The sequence below is a fragment of the Equus caballus genome, chromosome X (assembly GCF_041296265.1).
Source record: "Equus caballus isolate H_3958 breed thoroughbred chromosome X, TB-T2T, whole genome shotgun sequence".
In the NCBI taxonomy this organism is placed as follows: Eukaryota; Metazoa; Chordata; class Mammalia; order Perissodactyla; family Equidae; genus Equus; species Equus caballus.
The window spans coordinates 124,438,501-124,457,422 of NC_091715.1; positions in this window are offsets into that span (position 1 = coordinate 124,438,501).

The following is an 18,922-nucleotide window of genomic DNA, read 5'->3' on the forward strand; positions in this document are numbered from 1 at the left end:
CCCGCCGCGGCTCTGGCCCGCCAGCCCGGCCGCCCTCCCGGCTTCCCGGCTCGCTCCTCCCGCCGCCGCGGCCGCCGCTCCCGGACCCACCCTTCCCGGCCGGCGGCTCGCGCTCCCGCGCCCCCCCGCACACGCCTTCCCTCCGCCCCGCGCCGCTCGCCCGCCCCAGCCCTCCCGCGGCCCGGCCCGGCCGGCGCTGTGCAGCCCGCCCTCGGGGAGCCTCGGCGCCCCGCGGCCACGGGCACCTCGCGGGCGGGCGCGTGGCCCGGGAGCGCGAACGCGGGCCGGGTCGCCCCCGCCCAGCACGGCCCTGGGAAGCCGCCCGGGACGCAGGCGCCCGTCGGAAGTGTTTAGGGGACGGGCCGGCTGCGGCGCCTCCCGCAGCCGGGCCAGGCCCGCGCGCACTGGGGAGACGCCGCCGCCGCGCCGCCCGGGACGACTTTCCCCTGAGCCTCTTCCCAGCTCCCGCCCCAAACCTGAGCCCGCGGCGCGCAGCGCGCAGCGGAGACATGGGGCTGTCGGGACAGGGGTGGGGGACTCTCCGAAAATGCCGCGAGGGACCTTCGCTGCGGACCGTGAGGCCCGCGGAGCAGAGGGCCAGTGACACGCCCCGGCCACCCAGGGAGAAAGGGCGAGCCCCCGCGGGGCGCCTCGCGCCCGCCTCCGGGCCTGGGGCTCCGCACACGCCACGCGGAGCGACGCTGCCGCTGGCCCTTTGTATCGACCCCGCGCGTGGAGGACGGAATTAACCCCTCAATCCGGGGTGGGGGGGCGCGGCTTCAAGCGGACAGAACACCCAGCCACGTGCCAATAGGCACTTACAAAAAGAAGTCTGTTCGATGATGCCCAAGTTGACCGTGTTTCCTCGCCTGAACCTCTTCTCCCGAGCCCTCCCTCAGTCTTACCTATTTACCCACCAGACTGGAAGCTCTTTGAAGGGGGCCCTGTTTGCCGCTGTGGCTCATTCAATGGGTCCCTTGTGATTGGCGGACAAGTGGATGTATTGGTTAGCTGCCCGCCTTTGGGATCTGTGTCATTATTGTGTGATTTAAGGTTGTTAACTCGGGAGGGCCAGGACCCGGTTGGGATTACTAGCTCGTGCCAGGCACAGCATGATGCTCAAAGGGATGGGCCATCAATGTTTTTTGAGACTGATGTAGCTAATTATGCAGGAGGCCAATGCCTACCTCCTCCTCGTCCCCAGAACTCCCAGTTCCAGAGCTGGATGTCCTGAGTGAGGAAGAAACGAAGGAGCTGCCTTAGCTCATTCCCAATCCGAGGCCGACTTGCTGGGGTCAGACCCGGCTGCGCTGGCCGTCAGAAGACACTGAGTGATGTGACTTTCCACTGCTGGGAATGGGTTTTCAGGGAGCCCTAAACTCCGCGCTTTAACTCCCATCAGTTTGCAACTGGAGCTAGGAGGAAGGAAGTAGCCAGTTCCTCAGTGTGAAGCAAACTGTCCCATATAAGGATCAAACCTGTAGCTCTTCATCTTTTTACCCCAAGGTCGAGCTGAACCCCCACGTGTCAGAGGAAGAAGACTACACAAACTGGACGGATCAACAGCCGTTACCCCGGGGAGGAGGGGGGCGTGGGAGTGCTCCTTCATCCCATTTATGGCCGCAAGATTCACCCTGTCGTTTGCAGCAGTTCATTTGTAACCTGGGCACTTTAGAGCCGGTCCAGCTCCCTGCCCACCTCACACCCCACCCCCGACAGGTCCTCTCTGTCCTCGCTCAGCCCTACACTATCTTCACCCAAGCCAGCCTGCTCTAAATGGACGCGGTCAGTGATCCAAGCAGAAACTGAAACAGTAACAATCAGACAGTGTCAAGAGACTCCGGCAGAGATGCCTCGGAGCTCTCGGCCTCCTCCTCTGCCTTGGCACAGAGGTTCTTATTGTCCTGGAAAGAAATACAAAATTCCCTCCCCAAGCTGCGGGGGCTGCTCCAGGGCTTAGCCCCCAAAGACAGAGTTGTGGACCCAGCCCAGCCTCTCTGCCCCCTAATTATTCAGAATGGGACTGTCACCATCGCTCTTCCCCATCCTACCCAAGGCTGGCCCCCTGGGTCATTTGTCCCCCTCACCAAGGAGATTAGGGGGAGCGGGGCTGGAGCTGCATGAGAAGATTACTAAACTATTCCGCAGGTCTCTTTAGGGACCGTTAGCACATCAAAATACATATTTGGAAAATGCTCACAATTAACACTGGGAGAAAAACAGTAAACACAGTGTCACTTTGCCAGGCTCAACAGTTTTGTTTTGTTTTGTTTAAATGCTAATGGCCTTAAATGGGGAGCAGCATCCATCAGTTAAATAAACAAGCCATTAGACTGAGACTAGAAGTGTCAACACATGACTAATCTACTAATTGGGAGAAGGCATCGCTAGTGAGGAGCAAGACAGCAAAGCATGCTGGAGACTGGAGCAGACAGCAGAAGCACATAGTATGCGGGTTTGGAGACCGAGACCTGAGTTTGAATCTTACCTCTACTCGTTCTTAGCTGTGTGGCCTTCAGTGAGTTAAGTTCTTTCACTTCTCTGAGCCTCTGTTTCCAATTCTGTAAAATGGGGACAATAGCAGTACCAACATCACAGGGCTGTTGTGGGGATGAACTGAGATAATACAAGGTCAAGTTCTCGGTACTGAGCCTGCCACGTCATAAGTGTTTGATACCTGTTAGCTATTACTGATAATGATAAAGAACCTAGCACATGGTAGACAGTCAAAAAATGTCAGCAATGAAGATGAGAAACAAATGATTTATGGTTGCTAGATATTAGCCATAAAAGGTGAACATGGACCACTGATGTCCCCAGAACCTCCTAAATACAACTGGCAAAAGGATGATTTGATTGGTTAATTCCAACTTCTTAAGGCCATCCCTTTAACCTGGGATTAGCTCCAGCCCTTACGGATCACTGTCCTGTCCCAGGATTGCTGGATTCTGGGGCCTTCTCTCCTGGCACTTGCCAAAGAAGCCTGAGTTCAGCTGGCCCTCCCAAGTGGAGACCAGCTTGGCAGCATCCTGGGCATCCTTCCCCAGCCAGCCAGACTCATCCTGTAGAGAGTATTCTGGGCTGTGCTTGCTTGCCTCCTTCCCGCTGTGTGGAGACAGGTGGGGATCACAGTATTGAGAAGGGCCAGAGTGAGGCGGAAGGGGGCAGGAAGGGGAAATAACTGTGACCTGGACCAAGTTGTTGGTCTTTGCTTCCTTGCCCCCACCCTCTCCATCTGAAGCCCACTGTCCTCCCTGTCACCTGCCAAGTTCTATCCTCAGCCAAATGAAGTCTCCCTCTTCACTTGCCAGCCCTCTTCTCCTCCACGGACGCCCCCCTCACCCTCTCCCCTCTTCCCTTCCTGTTCCAGGGGAGCCTTGCTCTCCATCTGAAAGGTTGGTAAGTACTGGTTTAGAGAATTCCCTCAGCACAGGTAAGGACTTAATAGTGGCTTAATACGCCACCCCCCCACCCCCAGGTCTTGTAGTTGCATAGAAGCCTCTTTAACTTGAAAAAAAAAAAAAATCCGGGGCCAACCAGGTGGCGCAGCGGTTAAGTTCGCACGTTCCACTTCAGCGGCCCCGAGTTCGCCGGTTTGGATCCCGGGTGCGGACATGGCACCGCTTGGCACACCATGCTGTGGCAGGCATCCCACATATAAAGTGGAGGAAGATGGGCATGGATTAGCTCAGGGCCAGGCTTCCTCAGCAAAAAGAGGAGGACTGGCAGTAGTTAGCTCACGGCTGATCTTCCTCAAAAAAAAAAAAAAAATCGCCTAGGTGCCTATAAAAAGAATGAAAACAGGAGCCGGCCCCATGGCGTGGCCGAGTGGTTAAGTTCTCGCGCTCTGCTTCAGTGGCCCAGGGGTTTTGCCAGTTTGGATCCTGGGTGCGGACATGGCACTGCTCATCAAGCCATGCTGAGGTGGCATCCCACATGTCACAACTAGAAGGACCCACAACTAAAAATATACAACTATGTACCAGGGGGCTTTGGGGAGAAAAAGGAAAAATAAAATCTTTAAAAAAAAAAGAATGAAAACAGATGGCAGGGGATTTCTGGGCCTTTGACAGGCTGAGGTGACAGGGGCAGGAGAAAAGTTTCACCCTTCATTGCCCATCATGCTTTATTTCGCCTCCTTGTAAGTTCTGCCCTGAACTCAGGGCCTTGAGCAGACCCACCCCTAACCCCACCAGGTACTCTCCTCTCCAGTTCCCACCTGGAGTCCCCCCTACCTGCCCCCAGCAACCAGATCCCTTCTCAAGCTCCTTTCTCCTTCATCCGCATCTCCCAGCGGAGCCCTGAAATAGGCTCTCTCCTGGCTTTGCGCTTAACCAGCAAAGAGCAAGTTAAAGTGATCAATCAAGCCCTCTCCACAACAGTTTATCAAGTGCCGAGGGGTTAAAGTGTTCTCCCTCCTGCCACACCCACTGGACTGCAGTTCTCAAAGCATACCAGTGACAGTCACGTCTGTCCCACAGCCTGTGCAGTTGGCAGCTGTCCTCTGAGCCTGGACCACTGGAACCAGGCCCCCCACCCTGTTCTCTGAAAATCAAATTCTCTTCCTCGCAGGCCCAGCTGAACTGCCCCTGCCTCCAGGAAGCGGCCCACAGTGCCTCAGGTGAAGTCATCTTCCCCTCCTGCACGGTTTGCAGCACTTCTGAGTCCCTCTTGGAGGGCCTCCTTGCACATTCTGCCTGGCATAAAAATTAGTTGCTGGCTTGCTTCTCTCCTCTGAGACAGATGTAACACTCTTGCAGACAAGAAGTGCTTCTGCGTTCTCTTAGAGTTTGTTTTTCAAACCTGCACGAAGAAGTGGACGGTACAACGAAGCCCCAACACCTGGATTCTGCAACTATCAAGACTTTGCCACATTTGTTTCTGCTTCATGTTTGTATCGTCCTCCCACACAAACAGTGCCTGGCGCTGCCTTGAACAGCACTTTCAACAAAGGAGCTGGGAATTCAGGCTCACAGGGCAGGCTCCTGAGGGTAACATGGGATGGGGGAGTGGGTAACTCATACAAAAAGTTGTCCAGGGGCCGGCCTGGTGCTGCGGCGGTTAAGTTTGCACGTTCCGCTTCAGCAGCCTGGGGTTCGCCGGTTCGGATCCCGGGTGCGGATGGCACCGCTTGGCCAGCCATGCTGTGGCAGGTGTCCCACATATAAAGTAGAGGAAGATGGGCACGGATGTGAGCTCAGGGCCAGTCTTCCTCAGCAAAAAGAGGAGGATTGGCAACAGATGTTAGCTCAGGGCTAATCTTCCGCAAAAAAAAAAAAAAAAGAAAGAAAGAAAAGTTGTCCATGTTTGAGTACCTATTATGAGCCCGGCACTTCACAGTTTATCTCATTTCATCCTCGCCTTATGAGGTAGGTAATTTTATCCCCATTTTACAGATGAGCAAAATGAGGCTCAGAGAGGTGAAGGGTCCTCCAGTTGGGCAGTGAGTCAGGATTTGAATCCAAGTCTTTTGTCCATCTCACTCTGCCATGCAGCCTGCCTTAAAGGGTGCCAAATAGGTTGCCACCTGCTCTGCTTCAGTTTTACAGAGTACAAGACATGCTTTGTGTATGCCTTTGCAGAGTAGTATGCACGCACATGCACACACACACACGCACACCCACACAGCAACCCGCATGCTTACAGTAGGACTGTAAAATAATTACACTGATTTTTGTCTGCAGGATCAGTCTCATCTTCTAAGTCACCCCTTAGCGCTGCAAGCATGGAGGGGAGGAGGTGGAAGGCTGAGCCTGCGTATGTGTGTGGGGGGCTGCGGGGGAGTTGAGGGAATTGAGGAAGCCTCCCCCATGCTCCCCTGGGGCCATGTCATTCTCAAAAGGGAAACAAAGTCTATTTCCTTGCTCCCACCAGTACAGTATGTTCCTTTCACATCTGCACAATGACCTTGCAACCCGCACCCTCCTCTTCAGCCATGCTGCCTCCCTCAACAAACATTGCTCTTTGCATCCTTTGTTCTTTTGCACCAGTCCCTGCCCCACTAGCCTGGGATACCCTCCCCACCGCTCTCCATGCCTCAACTCTCCAAGTCAGTGTTCAAGACTCGCCTCCTCCCAGAAGCCTTCCCTGATTCTCTCTACCTCTCATCTTTTTCATCTGGTCTGATTTTTTTTCTTACCTGAATCCTGATGCTCTGCTCTCTCGCCTCGTTCTCTAGTTGTTTCTTGGAAGCTGTTTCCTTGACCACACTGGAAGGCCTTTGAGCTCACAATTTCAGCTACAGAGAAACAAAGGAAAGTCTTTCAAGAAAGACATGTGGTCAGCTTCCTGTTTCTTCTCATGGTCCTCTTGCTTCCTCCATGTTGTCACTTGGGTTTCTAGCTTTGCTGCCACTGACGTCTTTTCTACAAAGATCATGAGGTAAAAAGGAGATTTACATGTTTACCGTGATCTCTCCTTTTTATTTTTTCATTCCTGTCTTTCATTTGCCCAGGTGGGCAGAGGGCTAACTGGGGTCTGAAAAGCCTTAAACCACAGAAAATTCACCCTGAAGCCACTCTCCAGCTTTGCAGGTCTTTTTTCCTAAGCATTTATGGGAGGGAAAACAAAATCTATTGGGCATGTTAATGCCTGTAACACTACCTCCCACTTCCCGCCCCTTTATCTACTTCACCTCCCCCTCTCCCCACCCCCCTCCCCCTGCAAACCCCCCCCCAGGCCCCTGCCACACCCCACACACACACTTACATCTAGAATGAGACAGCCCATTTTCCAGATTTCAGGAACTCCGAGTAGGGACGTGTTGGACAACAATGTTCCACAGACTCAGAGATGGTGCCACCTCATGCCACCAAAGGAATTCTTTCCACTTGGCAAAATGCTGGGCATTGAGGAGTCACCTTAATCTTCGAGACGTGACAGTTGGGATAGGTCTCCCCTGCCAGGCCGCAGAGGATTGAAAAGCAAAGGTTGAAGCCCCCTTTCTCCCCTTGGAAATTTAAGCTGGGGTGGGGGGAAAGCAGTATCCTAGCCCTTAAAAAGGCCTAGGCCGCATGCGCAGCCTTCCAGTGCCTGTCCATAAAGTCACCAAAATTAATTCTAACTCTCTTAGTGTTACGCAGACCTCCCTCCCCGCTGGGCCTGAAACAGGAGATGCTTCAAGAATGTGGTACCCCAATCTGTCTTATGCATTCTCACATATCCCCCAAGGAGGCAGGACCAAGAAGGTTATTGCTGCCCCGTTGTACAGATGGGGGGAACTGAGGCACCGAGGGAGACATGACTGGTCCAATTATCTCTCAGGAAGGGAAATTCTTTTCCAGCTTTGGGGACCTCCTTATCCCTGGGGGAGTCCCAGTCACCTCTGCTGCACTGAGGAGTTCTGACAGAGCTTCCGGGAATGGAGGGGAAGTGGGGATGGTCCATTCCTCTCTGTCACTCTAATTCCTTTAACCAGGTGTCACGGTGGCATCTTCTTTTCCCTCAGTCTTTTCTGGCACACCACGGGCAGTTCTCCACACTCCCTACCCCTGTGCCCCGCCCACCCCCCGCCCCCCCACTCCCGTTTCCCAAAGGCCTGTCAAGAACCACCCTATGCCCGGCCACTCCCTTCCCTCAGCTAACTCAGGGACCCAGGCAAAGGCGTCGGGGGCTGGCCCTTCTGATCCGGCAGGCTGAGAGCCCCAAATAGCTACATGGACTAGTGAGAGAGATGTTCTCAAGAGAAGCCAGACTCCCCAAGTTAGAATGCTGGCTCTGAGCATCCTCTCTTGGAGTCATGGACTTGCCCTTGCCCTTCTAGTTAAAAGGTGCCTGCCTGCCTATAAGAAAGTGCTGCCCTTGACCCTGGAGAGGAGCAGGCTGTATTGATTCACCAATATTCTGCCCCAGTCCCCCTTTCAACCATACAGATTTGTATGATGGAGGATGAGGGGGAGGAGAAAGGGCTCATTGTGCAACACAGATCAGAATTCAGACTCTGGTCAGGGTTGGGGAGATTGGTTCGTGTGTGGAGCTGAGGGGTCCACAGCCTGGATTAACCAGGGGAAGGTTCAGTCTGTGGCCAGGGTGACGGCCAGGATTAGAAGTCAGGGCAATTGTCTCATCTTTGAGGCATCCTATTCAAGAATGTCTAGGCCTGGTTCCTGTCAGGAACGGGGTTTAACTGGAATCCTTTGTTCTAAGAGGCAGCGAAAGGTCCCTATAGTTGACTTCAGGGGGCTTGACTTCTAGTCCTGGCTCTGACACTCAGTTTCATTGTGCCTGGTGGTAAGCAAGTCACTTCCCCTTTTTGATCCTCAGTTTCTTCATCTAAACAATGGGGAAATCCGTCTTAATCTCTAGGGTTCCATCTAGTTCTGAGAATGTACTACTTTGGGTCTGTGGGAATATAGAAAAAGCTGTTCTATCGATCTTGTATGGGGTAAAAATAAGACAATGTAAGGGAAAAGAATCTGAAAAAATTCCAACTACCAAAGAGAAATGAAGTACTATTTTTCCTCCATTAAAAATATAAAAGTATGGGGGCCGGCCCTGTGGCCAAGTGGTTAAGTCCGCGTGCTCCGCTGGGGCGGCCCAGGGTTCGGATCCTGGGCACGGACATGGCACCGCTCGTCAGGCCACGTTGAGGTGGCATCCCATATGCCACAACTAGAAGGACCCGCAACTAGGATATACAACTATGTACCAGGGGGTATTTGGGGAGATAAAGCAGAAAAAAAAAAAAAGATTGGCCACAGTTATTAGCTCAGGTGCCAATCTTTAAAAAAAATAAAAATAAGAAATGAAAGTATGGGCCGGCCCGGTGGCACAGCGGTTAAGATCCCACATTCCACTTCAGCCGCCCGGGGTTCGCCCGTTCGGATCCTGGGTGCGGACATGGCACTGCTTGGCACGCCATGCTGTGGTAGGTGTCTCACATATAAAGTAGAGGAAGATGGGCACGGATGTGAGCTCAGGGCTCTTCCTCAGCAAAAAGAGGAGGACTGGCGGATGTTAGCTTAGGGCTAATCTTCCTCGAAAAAAAAAAAGAGAAAGAAAAAAATATATCTATAAAAGTATCACATGCTCAGTGTAGAAATTTTGAAAATACAGGAAACTACAAATATTATAAAAGTCATTTGTAATCCTACCACATAGTTTACCATCACTAACATTCCAGTCTTTATATTTATTATATATTTTATTTTATTTTATTTTTATTTATTTTTTTAAGCTTTTTATTTTTATTTTTTTTTTCATTTTTCTCCCCAAAGCCCTCCGGTACATAGTTGCATGTTCTTAGCTGTGGGTCCTTCTAGTTGTGGCATGTGGGACGCCGACTCAGCATGGTCCAATGAGCAGTGCCATGTCGGCGCCCAGGATCCGAACTGATGAAACACTGGGCCGCCTGCAGCGGAGCACGCGAACTTAACCACTCGGCCACGGGGCCGGCTCCCTATTATATATTTTAAATAAAAATGCAAACATGCTGTATATAATTGGTTTGTAACCTGCATTTTTCATATAAAATGTGCATTGCATTTTTCTTTTTTCTTTTTTTTAAAGATTTTATTTTTCCTTTTTCTCCCCAAAGCCCCCCAGTACATAGTTGTGCATTTTTAGTTGTGGGTCCTTCTAGTTGTGGCATGTGGGATGCCGCCTCAGCGTGGGTTGATGAGCGGTGCCATGTCCGTGCCCAGGGTTCAAACTGGTGAAACCCTGGGCCACCGAAGCGGAGTGCGTGAACTTAACCACTCGGCCACAGGGCTGGCCCCTTCATTGCACTTTTCAATGTCATTAAATAGTCTTTGAAAACATGATTTTTAAAGACTCCATAGTATTCCATTCAATGAACATGCCATAATTTATTTCCCCCATCTTTCGTTGGGTATTTAGATTTTTACCCTTTTTCTGTTATTATACACGTAATTCCTTATGAACATCCTTTGTGTATATCTGATTTTAGGAACAACTGCATCAAGAGGTACATGTATTAAAATTTTGTGATGGAAACTTTCAAACGTATACAAAAGTAAAATCGTAGAGCAAACCCCATGTACCCATCTCCTAGTTTCAATAATTATCACCTGATGGCCAATCTCATTTCACCTAAACCCTCACCCATTTCTTCCTGCCAATGGATTATTTTTTAAGCAAATCCTGGACATCATGTAATTTTGGTAAGCGTATTTTTAATATTTTGACACACAGTACCGATGTGACTTATTGAAAGATTTTTCTAGTTTACACTCTCACCAGAACGTTCATACCAGCTTTAATCACAATAGTCCAATCACCACAAACTGGAAACAACCCAAATGACTATCACCAGGTGAATAAATAAAAAAATGGTCTAGTTATTACAACAGAATACCACTCAGCGACGCGAAGAAGCAAGCTACTGATATATGCAACATGGATGAATCTCAAAAGTATTACCCTGAGTGAGAGAAACTAGACCAAAATACTATATGCTGTCTAATCCCATTATATAAAATTCTAGAAAATACAAAGGAAACTACAGTGACAGAGGCAGATCAATGAGTACCTGGGGTCAGAGATGGAGGAAGAGATGGACTATAAGGGGCATGAACAAAGTTTTGGGAGTGATGGGTATATTCTGGATCTTGATGGTGGCAGTGGTTTCAAGAGTGGATATATATGTCAAAACTCATTAAATTGTAGGATTTAAATGGACGAGGCTGGGGGTGGAGGGAGGGCAAAAGGGGTAACAGATCGTGACGGATAGCAACTAGACTTTGGGTGGTAAACACAAGCAATCTATACAGAAGTTGAAATATAATGATGTACACCTGAAATTGATATAATATTATAAACCAATGTGACCTCAATGAAATAAATAAATAAATAAATGCATGAGGCTAATTGTAGCTAAATTATCTCTCAATAAAGCTGATTTTCAAAACATGCCTCCCTAAACCCTTACTGACAAAGTATTATTTAAATAAATAAATATTATTCAAATAACTAAAAACTTAGACATATATATTTGCCAATTTGGATAAAAAATTGTATGTCGATATCTCAATATTTGAATTTGTGCTTCTTTAGTAATAGTGAATATTTTTCCCAGTTTATTGGCCATTAGTATTTCTTGTTTTGTAAATTGCCAATTCATGTCCTTTGCATAGTTTTCTAATGAGATGCTTATCTTTTTCTTGTGAATTTGTAAGACTTCTTTATATATCAAAGATACTAAAACTTTGTCATATATTGCAAATAGTCCTTGCCAGTAGGCCTTCTAATTTTGCTTGTGCTGTTATCATTTTTAAAACACAGAAGTTTTATTTTTGTTTAAGTCAGACCAAGACAAATTTGCGAGGGTTCGGCAGTTTGGATCCCGGGTGTGGACATGGCACCACTTGTCAGGCCATGCTGTGGCAGGCGTCCCACGTAGAAAGTAGAGGAAGATGGGCACGGATGTTAGCTCAGGGCCAGGCTTCCTCAGCAAAAAGAGGAGGACTGGTGGCAGATGTTAGCTCAGGCTAATCTTCCTCCAAAAAAAGATAAAAATAAAAAATAAAAAGCAACAGGAATCTATACAATGGTCTATAACATGGCTACTAAAATGATATTTACAAGGATCTTTTCTAATAACATGAGGAAATTCTTGTTATAATTTTAAGTAAAAATTTTAAAAGGCAAGCTGTAAAATGGCATGACTTGAATCACCAACTGTTGGAAAAAATGTATATTTTTAAAAAGACTGAAAGGAAATGCACCAAAACGTTAACAGCAGTTGATTGTTTTGGATGGGAGTTATTAGCAATACTAGGTACCTGCAAAATATTAAGGACTTATTAAGTACCAGGTTCTGTGTTTGGCATTTTACTTACATAAATTATCACATCTTTGCACAACAACCCTGTGAGGCAATTACTCTCACTTTATAGGTGAGAAACCTGAGGCTCCCAGAGACTCACTAGCTAAAATCCACACGGCTCACAAGTGGCATAATTAAAAATTATTGATTAAAAATTGTGTTCCTGCTGCAAACCAAAACCACAATATCACTTCACACCCGTCAGAATGGCTACTATTAAAAAGACAAGAAATAACAAGTGTTGGAGAGAATATGGAGAGAAGGGAACCCTCATACACTGCTGGTGGGAGTGCAAAGTGGTGCAGTCACTATGGAAAACAATATGGAGAGTCCTCAAAAACTTAAAAATAGAAATACTATGGCATGATCCAGCTATTTCACTTCTGGGTATTTACCCAAAGAATAAGAAAACACTAATTTGAAAAGATACATGCACCCCTATGTTCATTGCAGCATTATTCACAATAGCCAAGATTTGGAAGCATCCTAAGTGCCCATCAAGGGATGAATGGATAAAGAGGATGTGGCATCAGGGTGGCCCGGTGGCACGCAGCAGTTAAGTGCGCATGTTCTGCTTTGGCGGCCCAGGGTTCACCGGTTCAGATCCTGGGTGTGGACATGGCACCGCTTGGCAAGCCATGCTGTGGTAGGCGTCCCACATATAAAGTCGAGGAAGATGGGCTCGGATGTTAGCTCAGGGCCAGTCTTCCTCAGCAAAAGGAGGAGGATTGGCATTAGATGTTAGCTCAGGGGTAATCTTCCTCAAAAAATTAAAAAAATTAAAAAAGAGGATGTGGTGTGTGTGTATATATACATATATATATGAGTACTACTCAACCATAAAAAAGATGGAATCTTGCCATTTGCTACAACATGGATGGGCCTTGAGGGTATTATGCTAAGTGAAATAAGTCAGATGGAGAAAGACAAATACCATATCACTCATATGTGCAAGATAAACAAAAAACACATACATACGGAGACCAGATTGGTGGTTACCAGAGGGGAAGGGGGTGGGGGGAGGGTGAAAGGGGTAACGGGGCACATATGATGGTGATGGATAGAAACTAGACTTTTGGTGGTGAACATGATGAAGTCTACATAGAAGTTGAGATATAGTGATGTACACCGAAATTTATATAATATTATAAACCAATGTGACCTCAATAAAAAAAAAAACTATGTTTCTGCTTTTCTCTACATTCCCAGTTTTTGACAATGAACAGGCACTTTCTACCTTTCCCCAATTATCCCTTTCTTCATCTAATGAATCCTTCTTGGATTAGGAAATAACGGAAGCATTCTCTCCTGCTCCTTAGAATTTGCGATCGCTTTCTCAGCAGAGCAGGCGCTTCTGGTGGGGAGGGATTCAGTGCCCAGGCCTGAGTGTAGAGGGGCACACAGTGATGCCGAGGAGAAGGGATAAAAGAGTAACAGTCACGAGAAGGTTGATCATGAGGATGTGAATGCCTTGTACATACAAGGTGCTTGGGGAGGGGACAGCCTTTTCACCAGAGTGTTGAGAAGGGTGCCATTAGGTCTATAGCCTTTCTATGAGACTTGGGTCCCCTTGCCCTGAACAACCCAGCCAGCCATTATCTCAAGCGGCGTCCCTAGCCTTGGGGACTCCATGGTCTAGGCCTGCCACTCAAGGCTTGTAGCTACCATATCCCTCCTCCCACTGAAACGACCCTGTGTTTGTCATGCCCCAACTCCTAGCAGGCTGGAGAGGGGTCAGCGAGGTCAGGGAGATGCTGGAATCTCAGAGCACTTGCTGATAACAGGGAGTTGACCTTATTTTGCAAACTAAAAAGGATAACAGATAAAGGAATTCACAGGATTAATATGCCATTAAGAAAGGGCCAGGATGGCCACGGAACACCTGACCTGCTCACAGGGACCTGCAATCTGGATTTGGAATCCCTGCTCAGTGAGTCGGATGGTGAGGCACGCATGTGATGAGAGGTCGGCAGGGCCAAGGCACACCTCTCCGTGTCCCTGGTCCATACTCACCCAGTGGGTGGCCACCTCCTATCCCTGTGGGGCAGGGGCACGGGGGACAGGATACTGACTTCATTTCCTCCTGGCCCAAGCTTCCCCAATGGAAAAAGTGGGCTGAGGAAAGTTTTGAACTGGTGGCACTCTGGAAAATTATAACCAATTCTCAGTAATCAGCACCAACAAGAGGCCAGCAGTAGGGCCTGCAATTAGATAAAGAAAACGAGCAATGTTTACAATCCAATTTGTTTTAAAACAAGATTTACCTTTATAATTATGAACCAGCGCAGGTTTCTGCTCCAAGGAGCTGGCCTTTGCTCCAGGCCTTCTGCTCAGAAAAATCCCTCCACTTGCACCTACATTCCCTGGACTCTGGAGCTCTCCTCAGCCCTCAGGGCCTTGTTCAAATCTTACTTCCTCCAAGTAGCCTTGTGGTTCTCTGTCATTTCTCCTTCCTCCATACTCCCTCTAGCACTTTCCTAGCACTGGGTAAAGCCCCTCTCACAGTCAGCTCTGTCTGACTGTCTGTGACCTCCTCTCCCTCTAGAAGCTCCCAGAAGAGAAGTCCAGCCTTTCAGCCACGTTTTCCATCTCAGCAGCCCCCTGAACCTAGCGCAGCGCCTGGCACAGCAGACACCCAGCCCAAACCTCATTTGTTGTTGTCTGGTGGACTGGACTGGCCTCCCCGAGGCCCCAACTCCTAGCGGACTTGGGGATGGGGGAGTGCCGAGGTCTGGGAGACTCCGGATTCCCAGGGCCCTAGGGAAGCCCCCTGCGGATAACAAGGAGTTGCTTGCATTTTGCAAGCCAGAAAGGAGTTATTTACCAGGCCCAATTACAGCTGATTTTGTCTTTCCAGGAGTTGGGAAGCGTCAGGCCAAGCCTAGCTGCCTGGGCCGTGAGACAGCGAGGGAATAAAGGGCTCCTTCGGCGGGAGGACAGGGTCTGCGGCCCCCATTCGGTCAGTGGGCCCCCCAAGTGTGAGAGCAGAGAGTTGGTGCTGGGCAGGAGTGGGAAAGAGAGGGGTCGGGTCGGGGGCGCGCTGCCCGCTTCCCTCCGGCTCCCTCCTTTCTCTCGCGGTCCCGCAGGCCTTCCTCTTGGGCTCTTTGTCTGTCGGTCGGTCTGTCTGTCGGCTTGCTCTCACGCTGGCTCTCAGGAGCTCGCTCTCTCTCTCCCTCGCTCGCTCTCTCTCGCTCTCCTCGGTTCACGTGACCGCCTCCTCTCAACGGCTCCGATCACCTCTTCCTGAGGCAGCACCTTTCGGTTGGTAACAGGAGACACTCGCGTGTTGGGGGCAGGATGGGTTTCCTTCCTCCGCTTTTTCCTCCTCGCCTTCTCGGGCCGCTCCGGCCGCTCCTCTCTCGCTCGGCCTCCGGTCCTCCACCCCTCCAGCCTTCCCAACACCCATAGTGCCGGCTCCCTCTCCCCTCCCCCCCACCCCGGGCCTCCCTCCTCCCCGCTGCCAGCCCGCTTTGGGGAGGGGGCTTCGGCGCGGGGGACAGACAAAAGGGCCTGGACAGACTCGGGGCACCCCTCTGCAGCTCCCCACCACGTGGCCCCTCCCTCCGCCGGCGGCGGGCGGCTCCCCCTCCCCTCCCAGCCAGAGGTCTGGGGAGTTCGGCCCCGAGGCATCATCCTTTCCGGGCCACGTTCGCGCCAACCGCTCTGCCGCCGGTGCTGAGCCTTCGGGCGCTTCGAATACCAAGGAATGCACCGGGCGCGGTGGGGGAGACGCTGGCAGGACGGAAGCAGCTCTCTCGGTTCCCAGGCTGGGGAATGACCAGCCTAACGGAGGAGACTCCAGCCTCGCCGTCGGAAGGCTCCTGGTCCAGTGCGAGTGACAAGGTCTCCAACCTCAGGGAGCCTCGAGTCTGATGAGAGAGACTCAATGTCCCTCCCCTTTGCAGTACAAACTCAATAAAAAAGGACGAAACCAGAGGTGTGATGAAAGTGCCCTGCAAAAGCAGAGCTGGACCTACATATTTGTGAACTTCTGGCAGAACCAGATTGTGTTTCTCTGCCCATCTTGCCCAGCACAGAGCGAGCTGCTGCTCCCCAGCCTTCCAACCCCTGCCGCCAAAATTGGGAATTAAAAGTGAACTCTGTCTCATCCCATACCCAGGTCAATTTTTAAACAAAGGCCATTTAAGATCGAAGTTATCAAGTAAATCACACAAAACAGTTTCAAAGCCGCCTCACTGTAAAGGCACACTTAGCTAGTGGCTAGAGCCCTGGGGCTAGCCTGACCCTAGATAGCCCGGGTATGGGTATGCATTGTAGAGCCTGTGAAGGGACAGTTTCGCTTAGCCCCCCAGCAGCCCACTGAAAACCGTCTCAGTCAATAAAGCTAAATTCCCCCAGGGGACGTTGCCTGTGGCCAGAGTCACACTTGCTGCACTGTCGGCATATCCCAGACAACAAATTACCCAAATGCTGGGAGAGGAGGGGTGCCAGAAAGAATTCCATCTCTCCAGGATCTTAGGGAGGGACTTGAGCTGAGAAGTGCCCCGAGTTTGACAGATACCAGGCAGATCAGTACTTACTTGCAACAAAACCTAGTAAGAATGGTCACCACAGCTATAATTCACTGAGCACCTACAAAGTGCCAAGTACCTAATACACATCACATTTAATCCCAATAACAGTCCCACGTGGGAGGCACTATTATTAACCCTATTGAACAGATAAGGAAACTATAACTCAGAGAACTTGAAGAGGTCACACAGCTGGTTAGTGGCAGAGCTGGGTTTGGAATCCAGGTCTGGCCAAGGCCCAAGTCCAGGCCCTCAACCAATAGACTACCCCACCTCTTTCCCACAGAGAGGGAGTCTAAAACTCTCCCAGAAGGAACAGGGACAATCACGGGCCAGGGAAATTTCCAATCTTGCTGGAAATTGGCTGTTTACCAAAATGTGGAGGGATCAACAGGGGCCTTAAGTCATCCCGCTGGCTTTGTAAATGCCACAGACTCCCAAATAAAAGTCCAGACTCCTAGATTCCTAACCTAGAATCCAAAGGACGCATCCTATCTGCCCCTGCCCACGGAAATCATCCCACTTCCGGTTTCTGTCTTTTCTGGGTAGTGGCAAGATTTGCAGGATGCCAAGCCATGAGTGAGCCTCTTGGAGGCAGGGTTATGGGGGATGGGGGTGGGCTTGATAATGGACCCCCATTGCCCTACCCCCAGTCCTCCCTGGAGGGAGGACAAATAGGCCCATTGATTCGAAACTCTCCCAGAGGGCATTAGAGTAATGACTCTGGACTGTGTGATGCCTACACCCCCTTTGACCTCCCGACTGACCCCTGCCCTGGGAGGTTCCAAAGGCCACAAATCTCTGTTGCTTGTGGGCCATGTGGTTTGTGGCTGTTTGTAGTTTTGGAAGGGAGGGGGAAACGACAGGAGTAGGGGACACTGCTTCTCACTGTGCCGGGCTTCCCAGGAGAACTAGCAAGGGGCGGGCAGGGCCCCTTCCAAACCCTGCCAAGACACACTGCAACTACTGATATGGGCTCCATCATTTATTTTTGAAAGCAGCAGGGCTCTTGGCTCATTTGCATAAATGTTTGCACTGCCTGCTATATTTTGGTTCGGGAGAAGGGCACCAGGGCACAGAACATACATAACAGATTTGTAACTGGGCAGCCTGAGCGTGCCCCTGGCTAGGTGAGCTAACCAGCCAGCTCCAGACGGCCCCTCATGCTCTATTTTTGAAAGCCCCTCTAAGTGCAGAACCCAGCACCAGGGATATGTGGCAATAGAAAGATCTTGCCCCCAAAGGAGTACTTTTAAGCCAGGTGTGTAGGTAGATGGGTAGATAAGGCAGCATTTTGATTTGTAAAAGGCTGGGAGTCTGGACTCCTGACTTCTATTGTTCAATAAAGAAACATTTATTGAGTGTCTTCTATGTGGCAGGCACTTTACTAGGCACTGAGCTAACACCATAAATATCAAGACCCTGTCTCCATCATTGATGTACTCATGGGTGACAGAAACAATCAAATATCCCTAGCGCCTGTGCCGTCAGAGAGAGGATAAGAGAGGATTGCTAAAGTAGCACTCAGCTAGTCGTGGGGAGAGAGTGTGGAGAGATGTGGTGAGAGATGTGACTGCTTTAGCTTCGTCTTAAGCATCACCCCCCCTCCCATCTCCTAGCTGTGTTTTAACCTCTATTACAAACTCCCTGTGTGAGCTCAGCCAATGATTAAGCTCTCTGAGCAGCCTCAGTTTCTTCATCTTCAAAATGGGGGCAGTGATCTGGGAAGTGGGCCCCTGTGTGTCCTGCGTTCCCTACCTCCCACCTTGCCTGGTCCTATTGCCAACATAGACCCCAGAGTGAGAGCATAACCACCAGTTTCCTCAAGATGCCTTGCAAACCTGTGGCAGAGCCGGCGAGTAAGGAAAATTGAGAGGCAGTAGGAGTGGACGGGAGAGGCAGTTGCGCGCAGAGGGTGTGGCCTCAGAGGAAGGAGCGGCTAGAGGTGGGGGTTAACCTTCCATTCTAAGGTAACCCTCTTTATGTATTTAAGCATCTTTCCACAGCCGCTCCTCACCCCCACCGTCTTGAAGCGGGAGCTAAGTAGCAGCACTGGGGAGGAAAGCGGGGCTGCCGGGGAGAAGGCACGTCGGGAGGGGCAGTCAGGGGTCGCCTGCTTCAGCACCCCCACTTCATGCTGTCCATCTCGAGGACGAGGACGGAGGCACCAAGGGACGGGCTGTCCTTTCCGAGCCCTCCACCCCTCAACGACCGGGATCGCCTTAGCTTCTCTCTGGAGGCGAGCATTTGCCCGCACTCTTGTTTTTTTAAATCCCGAATCTGGCCCACCTTTGGGGAGGGGGTCACTGGTTCCGTTAACTTTTCTCCTCGCAGAGTAAAGCAGGACTTCCTTTCACTTGTCCTGAGCGACCCCCTTAGGGCTTCAGGGGGCCGCGAGGGCTCGGGCCGGGCCAGGGCCGCGCCGGCTGCGCTCCCCTCCAGGATTTCCTGCACCGCGCGCCGCGAGAGCGGCTCGAACTTCGGCCTCCGCCGAAGGCAACTCGGCTTCCCTTTAAAATGCAGAAACTCCGGCCCACACCTCCGCCCCTTCAGCCGCCTCCCTCTCCCCCACCCCCGCCCCCGCCCCGGCTCCTCCCAGAGCCCT